Source organism: Pan troglodytes, chromosome 23 (assembly GCF_028858775.2).
Source record: "Pan troglodytes isolate AG18354 chromosome 23, NHGRI_mPanTro3-v2.0_pri, whole genome shotgun sequence".
In the NCBI taxonomy this organism is placed as follows: Eukaryota; Metazoa; Chordata; class Mammalia; order Primates; family Hominidae; genus Pan; species Pan troglodytes.
This window is the reverse complement of record NC_086016.1, coordinates 2,430,575-2,445,397: the sequence shown is the minus strand read 5'-3', so window position 1 is coordinate 2,445,397 and position 14,823 is coordinate 2,430,575. Positions and strand designations below refer to the sequence as shown.

General features: G+C 42.0%; 1 long non-coding RNA gene and 1 pseudogene across 6 annotated transcripts in view; one reads left to right on the top strand and one right to left on the bottom strand.

Moving 5' to 3' along the window:
* The first annotated feature begins 2,832 nt into the window (after window positions 1-2,832).
* Window positions 2,833-14,823, top strand: part of LOC134809702 (uncharacterized) — a 42,476-nt gene continuing 30,485 nt past the window's right edge. For all 6 annotated transcript variants that reach the window (XR_010156061.1, XR_010156059.1, XR_010156057.1 and 3 more), the window contains exons 1-2: window positions 2,833-3,037; window positions 5,290-5,419. This is a non-coding gene — a long non-coding RNA (uncharacterized LOC134809702). The remainder of the gene's footprint in view (window positions 3,038-5,289; window positions 5,420-14,823) is intronic.
* On the bottom strand, window positions 7,615-9,874 carry LOC112208122 (carboxy-terminal domain RNA polymerase II polypeptide A small phosphatase 2-like; annotated as a pseudogene).

Below are 14,823 nucleotides of genomic sequence, written 5' to 3'. Positions count from 1 at the left end.
GTTATGATTATGCCACTGCCCTCCAGCCTGGGCAGCAGAGCAAGACCTTGTATCCAAAAACTACGCAAAACTAAACAAGAACAAAAAAAAACCTCATAAACAAATTAAATTTTAAGATTATGTCATCTGTGTCCTTCCCTGCCCTCCAAGCTATCACTGTTAAATATAATGGTTATTGAGAAAATGGTTAGATATTATTAAGAAATTTCTATATATCCTCCAGCTGAGAATAGGTATTCTGATGTGGCCCAAATATATTCTCACCGCTACCTTCACGGTATCAACTAGCAAATCAGGACACCTGCAGAGGACAGTTGGCCGTTTTTAAATAGAAAGAGAAATACCCCCGTTCATGACAGTAATCCAGTGATTTTCAAAAAGACAAGTCAGACTGACATGCAGTGCAGTCAGGCCACAATTACCCTGGAATAATCACTTCACACAGAATGATTGAGGAGACTTTCTAAGATGAGCAAATTTTGGCAGCGTAATCCTTGCTTATTTATTCCCGGCCCCCGCTGCCTGCCTGATTCCTAATGGCCACCCTACAATGTGGTCAGCAGTGGGATGTAGCATGGTGAGAGAGGGGCTCAGGGATGGGATGAAGGTCTTTCCTGCATTATCAAAATGCAGGTTAAAAAGTTGTTAAAAAGATGTCCAAATGTTCTAATTCCTACTCTTAAATAGCTGCTAAGATGCATTATACAACAGACCCAGGTAAGGGAAGGAGCATGTGCATTTCAAGTCTCAGCTCACGTCTTAATTAGCTGTGATACTCTGGGCATGTGACCCCAACTATATGAGCCTGTTTGCCTGTCAACCCAAAACAATCCTAAGCAAAAACAACAAAGCTTGAGGCATCCTGCTAACCGACTTCAAACTATACTACAAGGATGCAGTAACCAAAACAGCACAGTACTGATACCAAAACAGATATATAGACCAATGGAACAGAACAGAGGCCTCAGTAATAACATCACACATCTACAACCATCTGATCTCCGACAAACCTGACAAAAACAAGCAATGGAGAAAGATTTCCTACTTAACAAATGGTGCTGAAAGAACTGGCTAGCCACATTCAGAAAACAGAAACTGGACCCCTTCCTTACACTTTATACAAACATTTTCTCAAGATGGATTGAAGTCTTAAATATAAAACGCCAAACCATAAAAACCCTAGAAGAAAACCTAGGCAATACCATTCAGGACATAGGCATGAGCAAAGACTTCAGAAATAAAATACCAAAAGCAATCACAACAAAAGCTAAAATTGACAAATGAGATCTAATTAAACTAACAAGCTTCTGCACAGCAAAAGAATCTATCATCAGAGTGACCAGGCAAAGTACAGAATGACAGAAAATTTTTGCAATCTATCCATGTGTCAGAAGTCTAATATCCAGAATCTACAAGGAACTTAAATTCACACACACACACAAGAAAAAAACATCAAAACGTGAGTAAAGAATATGAACAGACTATTCTCAAAAGAAGACATTTGGCTGAGCGTGGTTGATCAAGCCTGTAATCCCAGCACTTTCAGCCGTGGAGGCAGGTGGATCATGAGGTCAGGTGTTCAAGACTAGCCTGGGCAACATGGTGAAACCATGTCTCTACTAAAAACACAAAAAATTAGCATGGTGTTTTGGCGGGTGGCTGCGATTCCAGCTTCTTGGGGGGATAAGGCAGGAGAATCACTTTAACCTGGGTGGGAGATGTTGCAGTGAGCTGAGGTCCTGCCACTGCACTCCAGCCTGGGTGACAGAGCAAGACTCCGTCTTAAAAATAATAATAAATAAAATAAATGAGAAGAAAAGGAAGAAGGAGAAGAAGAAGAAGAGGAAGAAGAAGAAGAAGAAGAAGAAGAAGAGGAAGAAGAGGACATTTATGTGGTCAACAAACACACAAAAGGAAAAGAAAAAAGCTCATCATCACTTATGATTAGAGAAATGCAAATCAAAACCACAATGGGATACCATCTCACACCATTTGGAATGGCAGTTATTAAAATGTCAGGAACAACAGATGCTGGTGAGGCTGTGGAGAAATAGAAACGCTTTTACACTGCTGGAGGGGGTGTAAATAAGTTCAACCATTATGGAAGACAGTGTGGTGATTCCCCAAGTATCTAGAACCAGAAATACCATTTGACCCAGCAATCTCATTACTGGGTATATACCCAAAGGAATATAAATCATTCTAGCATAAAGACACATGCACTCATATATCTATTGCAGCACTGTTTACAAAAACAAAGACTTGGAACCAACCTAATGCCCATCATTGATAGACTGGAAAAAGAAAATGTGGCACATATACACCATGAAATAATATTCAGCCATAAAAAGAATGAGTTCATGTCCTTTGCAGGGACGTGAATGATGCTGGAAACCATTCTCCTCAGCAAACTAAAACGGGAACAGGAAACAAAACACCATATGTTCTCACTCATATGTGGGAGTTGAACAATGAGAACACATGGACACCGGGAACAAAACATCACACACTGGGGCCTGTTAGGGTGTTGAGATCAAGGGGAGGGAGAAAATTAGGACAAATACCTAATGCATATGGGGCTTAAATCCTAGACGTCAGGTTGATAGAAGCAGCAAACCACCATGGCACATGTAAAACTATGTAACAAACCTGCACGTTCTGCACATGTATTCCAGAACTTAAAGTAAAACAAACTAACAAAAATGCACTAAGGCTGAAGGGGAGTGGGGGTAGGGGCAGGAGTCAGGCGGGGATGGGTGAGTCCTGGAGTTTTATCCAGTCATTGACACTGATGTGGGAACCGCCCAATCAGGCGCTCAGTTGGAGAGGACAGGAGAGGAGGGCGTGGCTTCCGGCGTTTGGCGGGATCTTTGTCTCTTCCTGGCGTTGGCACAGGAACTTGGGATCCGTCTCCTCTTTCGCCTCCTCCACTTTGGGAGCCCCGGGCTACTCTTTCACAGCCCCTGTTGCCCTGTGATCTGTACGTCCTTGGGGACGCACAGTTAAGATGCCAGGACATCCTGGAAGCTGGGAAATGGTGAGTATACGGGGTTAAGCATCCCGAGAGGGGAGAGCAGGCTGTGAAACCGGCAGGACCGGCCTCCCCACGGTTAGCTCCGAGTCTCCCGCAGCTTGGCCCTCAGTCCCCTGTGGCTGCAAGATGGCCGCTGGGCCAGCCCCGAGGCACCCACGTCCCGCCCGGCCCATCCGGTCCTGTCCCTGGGCAGCGCCCTGCTCTGCGCCCACAGCCATGGGTATTTCCCAGATTGTTCAGGGAGGCCTGGTGGGTCATCAGGGAAAAACTGCCACTGGGTGTTTGCGTGGGAGGAGCTGCGGCCCGTGGGGTCCCCAGTCTCTCTTGTTAAAAATTAAGGGGAGTCTATGTTAAAACGTTAACCAGTTTATCTGAACAAACAGTGATTGGTGAAATGGAAAGCACCCAGCCATGATTTCTGGTCCACCAGAGGGGCATAAAGGAAAGGCTTTCATAAGATGCATGAGAAAGCAACCAAAATTCAAGAATTGGTTCCAGTTATGTAGTCACCTTATTTGAACTATCCAGATGGAAATGTCCTGGTTACATATTCAGAGGTTAATTGCATGTTTGCCATTGGTTAAACGTGCATTTTGTTTCAGGCTAAGATAATGGTTTATAGGAAATGTATTTGAGTTAGGTTTTAGTTTGTTTGTTTGTTTGTTTGTTTGTTTTTTTAACCTATGAACACAGGGCACTAGAGCCACTTTAGACTAATTTTCTGCTCTTTAATTATTTTAACACTCCAGAGGAGGACTGGTTTTCTCCTGTGTTTTTTTAATATATGGCAAGTGGAACCTCTAATCGACCACCCTGTTTTTCAGCCTAACTCAGACTTGCGGTAAAATTATCAGTTCCCACTTTCTTTGCTGCATTCTCAAATGCAACACAGGAGAACAGCTTTCCCTTGCAAATTTACAATGTTGTTAACTATTTGTCCTTTATTATACATTTCATTAAAGTTTTCTATTATTGGATTTATTTCTACTTCTCCCTACAGTTCTGCCCATATTTACTTTTTATATTTAGAAGCCTCCCTTTTGGGTGCATAAATATATATAGCTGTATTTGCTTGACAAATTAACCTCTATTATTATTGTATGGTAAACTCATTTCATGCTTGTGAGAGACATTGCTAGAAAGTCTATTTTGTCTAATTTAAGCATAACTACCATTGAACTCCTATGGCTATTATTTGCATGGAATATCATTTTCTATCCTTTCACTTTTAGCCTATGCTCTTTATTCATAATTGAGTCTCCTGTAAGCAGCATATTACGAGGTTTAAAAGTTTCATTTATCCACTCTGTCTGCTTTAGTCTCTTTTGGCTGTTATAACAGAATATCACAGACTGGTAATTAATAAAGAACAGAATTTTATTTGACTCATGATTCTGGAGGCTGGGAAGGTAAAACACCATGTTACTGGTATCTGTTGAAGGTCTAGTTGCTGGATAATAACATGGCCAAAGATGTGAGGGAGAGAGAGCTTTTTTTTTTTTTAATATATAACAGATCCATTCTTGTTAAAATTAGCCCATTCCCATAATAAGAACATTAATCCATTCATGAGGGCAGAGTGCTTATAGCTTAATTAATTTTTAAAGGTTCTGCCTCTTAATTCTATCACATTGGCTATTTTATCCTAAATTTTGGAGATGACATTCAGTCTACAGAAGTATCTGTTTAGTAGATAATTTAATCTTCTTATTTGTAAGGTAGTGATAGGTAAGCAGTTACTATTGTACATTTGTAGTTTTCTGTCCATTTTAAGTTTGCTTCTTTTTTTTCTGGTTCTGTCTTTCCTGTGGTATTGTTCATTTTTGTTGAGACAAAGTTATGCTTTCTTGCTCAGACTGAAGTTCAGTGGCATATCACAGCTCACTGTAGCCTCAATCTCCTGGGCTCAAGCAATCCTCCCACCTTAGCCACCCAAGTAGCTTGGACTACTTGGACATGTACCACAACACCCAAGGAGCTTATGATTCTTCCACCTTGGCCTCCAAAAGTGTTGGAATTATAAGCAGGAGCCACCATATCCAATGTGTAATTTTTGTTGTTTGTGTAGGCTTTAATTACTTTCTCTTTTTCTTTACTATGTTTTTTTTCCCCAGTGGTTATCATGAGACTTATGTAAAACATCTTGTATTTTAATAGTCTAGTTTAAGATGATAACAATTTAGAGTATTCTGAATTTCAGTATGTATTTACCATTTTTAGTGGCATTTATACTTTAGTATTTTTCATATTTTTAGTTAGCATTTCATCATATCAATGTGAAGATTTCTTCCAGACCATGGCTGGAGAAGGAAAGAAGGTGTGTTTTGCCTGATTCAGCGACTATAGAGAGAACCAAGTTCTGCAGGCCTGTCACCTAAGTCTCAGGTGAGTATGAATTCTCTTGTGTTTTTCACAGATTTTTGCAGTGGCAGGACCAAGGTCAAATGATTTGTAGCCAAGTCTACAGTAAGATGTGGTAGTATTCTGTTTTGAAGCGAGGACCATGATTGGCAAGCTTGCCATTTGGTCAAGTGCTTACCCTCTGAAGATGTCTTCCTTGCTCTTTGCCTCCAGCTGGGTGTCACAAACTCAACTGGATTCTAAGGCTTTCATGAATGCACTTATGTTTCCTGTGGCAGCTGCATTATGTTGTGGGGGATGTGCATGCAGAACCTCCCATTCTGTCGTCTTGCTTATGTTACTCTCCTTTATGTTTCACTTTCGCAAATGAATGTCAAGCTGGTGATTTTTAGATTCAAAAATTCTAAAATAAATTGCTGAAATTTCCACATTATGTAAGCAATTAATAAAATGTCTTGTAGGTGCTACATATTTATTAAAATTTTTGGTTGTAATTTTAAGCTCACTGCAGGCAGAAAGGAATCATTAACATTTATATTCTGTTTTTTAGTCTGTATCTAAATGATGGTATATTTTAATTCCAGATATTTACTTTATACTGCAGTAATGCTCGTCATATTTTGCAAAATTTATGTTGTTCTTTTATTTGGAAATATAAGGCTTTTTTAGCTCCTGAAATCTATATTATAGGCATATAATTTTATTATATTTTGTGGTAAGAAGTGCAGCAACATATTGAGAACATAATAAAATTATCCTGTCTTTTTAATGATTATTTATTAAATTCTTCTCATTAGAGCCTGTTATTAATGATTGTAATGTATTTTCGGTATAATTTTACTGCAATTTATTAAATTCTAATGACTTAATTTGTCTGCTTTTCATGAGTGCACACAGTTGAATGCTGTAGATATCTAAAGAATTATTTTTTGGCCGGTTGTGGTGGCTCATGCCTGTATTCCCAGCACTTTGGGAGGCCAAGGCGGGTGGATCACGAGGTCAGGAGATCGAGAGAACCCTGACTAACATGGTGAAACCCCGTCTCTACTAAATATACAAAAAATTAGCCGGGCATAGTGGCAGGCGCCTGTATTCCCAGCTACTCAGGAGGCTGAGGCAGGAGAATGGCGTGAACTCAGTGGGCAGAGTTTTCACTGAGCCGAGATTGCGCCACTGCACTCCAGCCTGGGCGTCAGGGCAAGACCCTGTCTCAAAAAAAAATTTAAAAAAAAAAACGGTTATTTTCCATTGTAAATCTATGTTGTATTCAGGATTTTATGCTCGAAAATCTCTCTTCTTGTTTTCAATTCCGTGTTATTGTGTTTCTTTTCTTGGGAGTTATGTTTTCTCAGATCAGTTAACTGTATTTTTGTTTTAAAGCTTGATATCATCAGTCGAAAGATAATTTTTAGCTCGGTACAGTTTATCTCAATGTGTTGTTTAATATATGTGTGAATTAGCTGTGTTTGTTGCTTATAGGTATATCTGTATGTTTTTCACTTATGTAAGTATGACATCTTTTTCCTTGTTTTTTTGTTTTTTTCTTTTCAGTTTCAGATAGGCTTTTATTTTTTTTTAAGAGAATTTTAAAACAGAGTCGAAAGAACAGAAATCAGTTATTTGTCCTCTTGCAGGGCGGGGAGACAACTTCCTTCCCCACAGGTTTAAGGCTATGCCTAAGTGGTGAGTCTTGGGGAGATGCAGAAAGGATCCATCCCAGGCAGTTGGCTGGACTTAAGTAAGCATAGCCTTTGGGCCACAAGACCTGATATCTTGGGTACTGGTCTGGACGTAAGTCCCCATCTTCCCAGAAATATCGTCTTTTATCTGCAACAACTGGCTGGAGAAATATTTCAGAAAGATGTGTGTCTGGAACACCCAAAGGCATACTTTTCCTTTCTCCTTGGCATAGGCCTTGCAGCACTGAAGAAAGACCAGGTTTGCAATGGAGCCTTCAACAGTCTTAATCCCTATGGAACTCAGGGTCTCATAGGGTGACAGGAGAGGAGACAAAGCTAACTTGGGAAGAGTCTGTCCTTCAGCTTCTCCCCTACTGAAACACTATATATTTGGCCCACAGTTCATAGCAAAACAAACATGCTCTCTTTCTTTCTCTCACACCCACATCTCGGGAACCCAAAAACTTGATGGCAGGTAGCTCTGGGTATCCTTGGTCTGGCATTCACCCACTGGGCACCTAAGCTGTCCTAAAGCTCTTTTCAATCACTTCTCACTGTTTCCAGGCCCATGTGGGTAGGTGTTCCAGGCTTCATTCTTTCAGGCTGATCATAAAGGCACAGTGCGGGAAAATCCCCTACTGTGATGGCCATTGCTGGGAAGCAGGAAAGGCTAAGGGCCCACTGCTGCCCAAGGCTAGTGTAGACACCCTCTGCTCCACTCATCTCCTCAAAGATTGATATCAGGTGCAGCAGCTGCTGTCTGGAATGTTATCAAACCAGGACTGCACAGGCACTGCATTCTCTGTGTGGAAGACGTTAAGAAGCAGGCGAGTTGTCCAGGATGAGAGTTTTCCTCAGGTCCCTCCCCAGATGGCTGAGGTCATTGACATAGCAGCCTTGGTGGAACAAACGTGACTCATGGGCTAGGCAACTCCAGAACACCTCACACTGGTCCATCACACCCATCACAATGTGTCTGGAATTGGTGGGTTCTTGTTCTCACTGACTTCAAGAATGAAGTCACAGACCCTCACGGTGAGTGTTACAGTTCTTAAAGGTGGCATGTCTGGAGTTTGTTCGTTCTGACATTCGGATGTGTTGAGAGTTTCTTCCTTCTGGTGGGCTCGTGGTCTCACTGGCTCAGGAGTGAAGCTGCAGACGTTCGCGGTGAGTGTTACAGCTCTTAAGGTGGCGCATCTGGAGTTGTTCATTCCTCCAGGTGGGTTCGTGTTCTCTCTGGCTTCAGGAGTGAAGTTGTGGACCTTCACAGTGAGTGTTACAGCTCATAAAGGCATTGTGGACCCAAAGAGTGAGCAGCAGCAAGATTTATTGCAAAGAGCAAAAGAACAAAGCTTCCACAGTGTGGAAGGGGACCCGAGTGGGTCGCCACTGCTGGCTGGGGCAGCCTACTTTTATTCTCTTATCTGGCCCCACGCACATCTTGCTGATTGTTAGAGCCGAGTGGTCTTTTTTCACAGGGCGCTGATTGGTGTGTTTACAATCCCTGAGCTAGACACAAAGGTTCTCCACATCCCCACCAGTGTAGCTAGATACAGAGTGTTGATTGGTGCATTCACAAACCCTGAGCTAGACACAGGGTGCTTGTTGGTGTGTTTACAAACCTTGAGCTAGATACAGAGTGCCGATTGGTGTATTTACAATCCCTGAGCTAGACACAAAGTTTCTCCATGTCCTCACCAGACTCAGGAGCCCAGCTGGCTTCACCCAGTGGATCCCCCACAGGGTCTGCAGGTGTAGCTGCCTGCCAGTCTGGCGCTGTGCACCCGCACTTCTCAGCCCTTGGGTGGTTGATGGGACTGGTTGCCGTGGAGCAGGGGGTGGCACTCATCCAGGAGGCTTGGGCACACAGGAGCCCACGGATGGTGGGGAGGCTCAGGCATGGCAGGCTGCAGGACCCAAGCCCTGCCCTGTGGGAAGGCAGCTAAGGCCCAGCGAGAAATTGAGCACAGCAGCTGCTGGCCGAGGTGTTAAGCCCCTCACTGCCTGGGGCCGGTGGGGCCAGCCGGCGGCTCCGAGTGCGGGGTCTGCCGGGCTCGGGCTGGCCTGCAAGCACTGCATGCCGCCCTGGTTCCCACACGCACCTCTCCCTCCACACCTCGTCGCAAGCTGAGGGAGCCGGCTCCGACCTTGGCCAGCCCAGAAAGGGGCTCCCACAGTGCAGCGACAGGCTGAAGGGCTCCTAAAGTGCTGCCAAAGTGGGAGCCCAGGCAGAGGAGGCCCTGAGAGCGAGCAAGGGTTGTGAGGACTGCCAGCACGCTGTCACCTCTCAACAGGATCTGCATACTTGTTCAGGCTGGAATGAAGAGAGCAAAGAAGAAAACACATTTAAACAGTTCCTCCAGTCATCTCAGGAACTCATCCATATAAGGCTTCATGGTCCCCTCAATCTTTACAGTCACTAGGCAGTCAGCATTGCTGATTGGCTTAATGGAGCTATGCACAAGGGTTTCATCCATGTCAGTGACCATACAGATCGTTCCTTGATTTTTCTCTGTCACCTCTGGGAGCAGGCAGGTCCCTGGGATCTGATAAAACTGATACTGGAGACCCTGGAGCTGATCCGACTTAGCAATGGTGTTGACTCCCTCCTTATGTGTGGAGAAGTCAGTGGGGGAACTTGACTTGCCAACATGCTGGGTGCAAGAGCAGCAGAAAGGTACCTTCTAAGATGTGACAAACCTGAGGCCTCTTCGGAGAGCACTTTGGAAACCAGGCCTTGCTTGCTAAGGACCAGGGCATCTTCCTTCCATGCCTGGGTGATGATGGAGCCTGCTTCCATCTAACAGTCCTGAGGGCTTGGCTGGCTGGGTGGGAAGACAGCGGGCACGTTGGCTGGATTGGGCTGGGGGGCATGGGCTGGGGCCTGATTCAGTTCCCGAGAGTCTGACTTCCACAGCTGTTCACATACCCCTTCTCCTTTCCATCACAGGCCGGGAAGGGAGGCGGCCTGTAGGGACAGTGGACGGCCTTGGCAGCAGCTCCCCAGGGTGCACCCAGCCCCAATTCCCCAGTAGGAGCTTCAGGATCCTCAGTTTGGGTCTAACATAGGGAATCCACCTCATACTCAGTGTTTTTTCAAGTTTTATTTTAAGTTCAGTGGTCCATATGTGATAAGCTTTTTTTTCAACTTTTATTTTAAGTTTAGGGGTCCATGTGCAGGATATGCAGGTCTCTTACATAGATAAACGTGTGCCATTGTGCTTTACTGCACAGATCATCTCATCACCCAGGTACTAAGCCCAGCATCCACAGCTATTCTTCCTGTTGCTCTCCTTCCCCTCCCCCATGCCATGAAACAGGTGTCCAGTGTGTGTTGTTCTTCCTGATGTGTCCATGTGTTCTCATTGATCTGCTTCTGCTAATAAGTTAGAATAATAATAGGTGGTGTTTGGTTTTCTGTTCCTGCATTAGTTTGCTGGGAGTAATGGCTTCAAATTCCAACCATGTCCCTGCAAACGACATCATCTCATTACATTTTATGGCTTCATAGTGTTCCATGGTGTATGTGTACCACATTTTCTTTATCCAGTGTATCATTGATGGGCATGTAGATTGATTACATGACGTTGCTATTGTAAATATTGCTGCAATGAACATATGTATACATGTATATTTAAAATAGATTTATATTCCTTTGGGTGTATGCCCAGTAATAGTATTGCTGGGTCAAATGGTATTTCTGCTTCTAGGTCTTTGAGGAATCGCCACACTCTCTTCCACAATGCTTGAAATAATTTACAATCCCACCAACAGTGTAAAAGTGTTCCCTTTTCTCCACAACCTCACCAGCATCTGTTTTTATTTCTTTTTTACTTTTTATTAATAGCCATTATAATTTGTGTGAGATGGTATCTCATTGTTGTTTTGATGTGTATTTATCCAGTTATCAGTGATGTTGAGCTTTCCCTGTTTGTTGGGCACATGTATGTCTTCTTTTGAGATATGTCTGTTCATGTCCTTTGACCACTTTTTAATGGGGTTGTTTGTTTTTCTCTTGTAAATTTTAAATCCCTCATAGATTCTGGGTATTAGACATTTGTCAGATGAATACGTTGCAAAATTTTTCTCCCATTCTCTAGCTTCTCTGCTCTGATGATAGCTTCTTTGGCTCTGCAGAAGCTCTTTAGTTTAATTAGACCCCATTAGTCAATTTTTGCTTTTGTTGCTATTTCTTTTGGTCTTTTTGTCATCAAATCCTTCCTCATGCCTATATCCTGAATGGTATTATCTAGATTTTTTCTTCTAAGGTTTTTATAGTTTTGGGTTTTACATTCAAGTCTTTAATCCATCTTGAGTCAATTTTTGTCTATGGTGTTAGGAAGGGTTCCAGTTTTAATTCTCTGCACATGACTAGCCAGTTATCCTAGCACCATTTATTGAATAGGGAGACTTTTCCCTAATTCCTTGTTTTTGTTGACTTTGTCAAAGATCAGGTTGTTGTAGGTTTTTGGCTTTATTTCTATGCTCTCTATTTTGTTTCATTTGTCTATGTGTCTGTTTCTATACCAGTACCATGCTGTTTTTGTTACTGTACTCTTCTAGTACAGTTTGAAGTTAGGCAATGACCCTTTCAGCTTTTTTTTTTTTTCTTAAGGTTGGCTTGGCCATTTGGGCTCTTTTTTGGTTCCATATGAATTTTAAAAAGTTTTTTTTTTCTAATTATCTGAAGAATGTCAGTAGTTCAATGGGAACAGCATTGAATCTATAAATTACTTAGGGCAATGTGCTCATATTCGTGGTACTGATTCTTCCTCTCCATGAGCATGGAATGTTTCTCCATTTCTTTTGTGTCCACTCTGATTCCTCTGAGTAGTTGTTTGTAGTTCTCCTTGAAGATATCCTTCACTTTCCTTCAGAGCTGTATTCCTTGGTATTTTTTTCTCTTTATAGCAAATGTGAATGAAAGTTCATTCATGATTTGTCTCCCTGCTTGCCTGTTGCTTGTGTATGGGAATGCTAGCTACTTTTGCACATTGATTTTATATCCTGAGATTTTGCTACTGTTGCTTATCACCTTAAGAAGCTTTGGGGCTGAGACGAAGAGGCTTTCTAGATATTGGGTCAGGTCATCTGTAAACAAAGATAATTTGACTTCCTCTCTTTCTATTTGAATACTCTTTATTTCTTCCTCTGGCCTGATTTTCCTGGACAAGGTTTCCGAACGGGAGTTGTAATGGGAGTGGTGAGAGAGAGCATGCTTTTCTTGTGCCGGTTTTCAGGGGGAATGTTTCCAGCCTTTACACATTCAGTATGATATTGGCTGTGGGTTTGTTGTATATGGCTCTTATTATTTTGAGGTATGTTTCTTCAGTTCCTAGTTTATTGAGAATTTTAAACGTGAAGGAATGTTGAATTTTACTGGGTGCTTTTTCTGCATCTATTGAGGTAATCATGTGGTTTTTTTTATTTAGTTTTCTTTATGTGATGAGTCACATTTGTTGATTTGCATATGTTGAATCAATCTTGCATCCTGGGGACAAAGCCAATTCCATTGTGGTGGATGCACTTTTTAATGTGCTGCTGGGTTTGGTTTGCCAGTATTTTATTGAGGATTTTTGCACAGTGTTCATCAAAGACATTGGCATGATGTGTTGTTGTTGTTGTTGTTGTTGTTGTATCTATGTTAGGTTGTGGTATCAGGATGATGCTGGCCTGACAGAATGAGTTAGAGAGAACTTCTTTGTCTTCAATTTTTTTTGGATAGTTTTAGGAGAAAATGTACTATCTCCTCTTTACCTCAAGTCAAATTCAGCTTGCTTGGTAGGCTAGTTCTTACTGCCTCAATTTCAGAACACATTATTGATCTATTCAGGGTTCGGTCTTGTGGAGAGTTTATTTTGCAAGGAAATTGTCCATTTCTTCTAGATTTTCTGGTTTATGACCATAGAGGTGTTTATAGTATTCTCTGATCGTTGTTCTTATTTCCATGGGATCAGTGATGATATCTCCCTTATTATTTCTATTTGTGTTTTGTTCTTTCTTTTCTTATTTATTTGCCTAGCTAGTGTTCCATCTAGTTAATTAATTTTTTTTTTCATAAAAACAGCTCCTGGATTGGTTGAGTTATTATTATTATTTTTTTTTGGAAGAGTTTTCAGTGTCTCTATCTCCTTCAGCTCTACTCTGATCTTGGCTATTTCTTGTTTTCTGCTAGCTTTCAGGTTTGTTTTCACTTGGTTTTCTTGTTCTTTTAGTCAAGATGTTAGGCTGTTAACTTTAGATCTTTCTAATTTTTTTTTTTCTTGTGGGACAGTTTCACTCTGTCACACAGGCTGGAGTACAGTGGCATAATCTCGGCTCACTGCAACCTCCACTTCTCGGTTTTAAGTCACTTCTGCTGTCTCAGCCTCCTGAGTAGCTGGGATTAAAGTTGTGAATCACCACACCTAGCTAATTTTTGTATTTTTTTGTAGAGATATGGTTTTGCTGTTGGCCAGGCTGGTCCTGAACAGCTGGTCTCAAGTGATCTGCCTACCCCAGCCTCCCAAAGTGCTGGAATTACAGGCATGAGCCACCATGACCGGCCCTTTCTAGCTTTTTGATGTGGACATTAGTGCTATAAATTTCCCTCTTTTCTTCATTTCTAGTGATTATTTTATTCTATCTTGGTGAGTAGTCAGGGAAATAATCTTAAATTTACAATCAACTTATAGTTTAAATCTAAATAATTATGTGAGAAGAACCCTTTGTTATTTGAAGGGGATGTTTGAAGATTTTGTAACCGTGCCTTTTAGGTAGTCCTAAATTTCTAATTGTAGTTAAAAACATGCCATTTTCATTTCTAACATTTTAAGTATATGGTTTAGAAGTGGTAAGTATAGCTCTATTTTTTTTGCAATATGTTTTAGATAATTTTTGTCTTACAAAAGTAAAAGTGAATACTCAATTAATTGTGAAACAAGTTAGTTAGCTTGCTTTAGTTAGATAGCAAGAGAAGGGTCCCTGGAAAGTCCCTGGCCCTTGGGTCAGTGTCTCATCCCTGCATAACATAAAAGGAATCCTGGAAAAAATCAAGCTGCAGACACTAACAAGGTAACTAGCACATGATGTTGTGCTTGGAGACATGCCCATGGCTGCACAGACAGAAAAACCTCTGGCCCATTTGGATAAAAACTTGTACAAACCTCCAGCTCACTGAGATAAGGGAACAAGACCGACCTGGCATAGAAATGCCTTTGTTTGGCCAGGCACGGTGGCTTATGCCCGTAATTCCAGCAATTTGGGAGGCAGAAGTGGGCGGATCACCTGAGGTCAGGAGTTCGAGACCAGCATGACCAACATGGAGAAACCCCGTCTCTACTAAAAATTCAAAATTAGCCGGGCGTGGTGCCTCATGCCTGTAATCCCAGCTACTTGGGTGGCTGAGGCAGGAGAATCACTTAAACCCAGGTGGCGGAGTTTGCTGTGGACCGAGATCACACCATTGCACTCCAGCCTGGGCAACAAGAGCAAAACTACGTCTCAAAATAAATAAATAAATAAATAAATAAATGATAAGAAAGTACATCTCAAAAAAAAAATGAAAGAATTAAAGAAAAGAAAACGAAAAAAAGACACGCCTTTGTACTTTGTGCAGTCAGTGGGCTCCCAGGAAAATGTTTCTTCTCCTTTTGTGGGCATAAGCGCAGTGGGCCCTGGTGCATTCCGGTCGACACTCTCCTTTACTTGAACTGTAAGTCTGACCTCTGTGAATAATTACTTCAGCCCCTGATTGCTCCCGGGACAAGC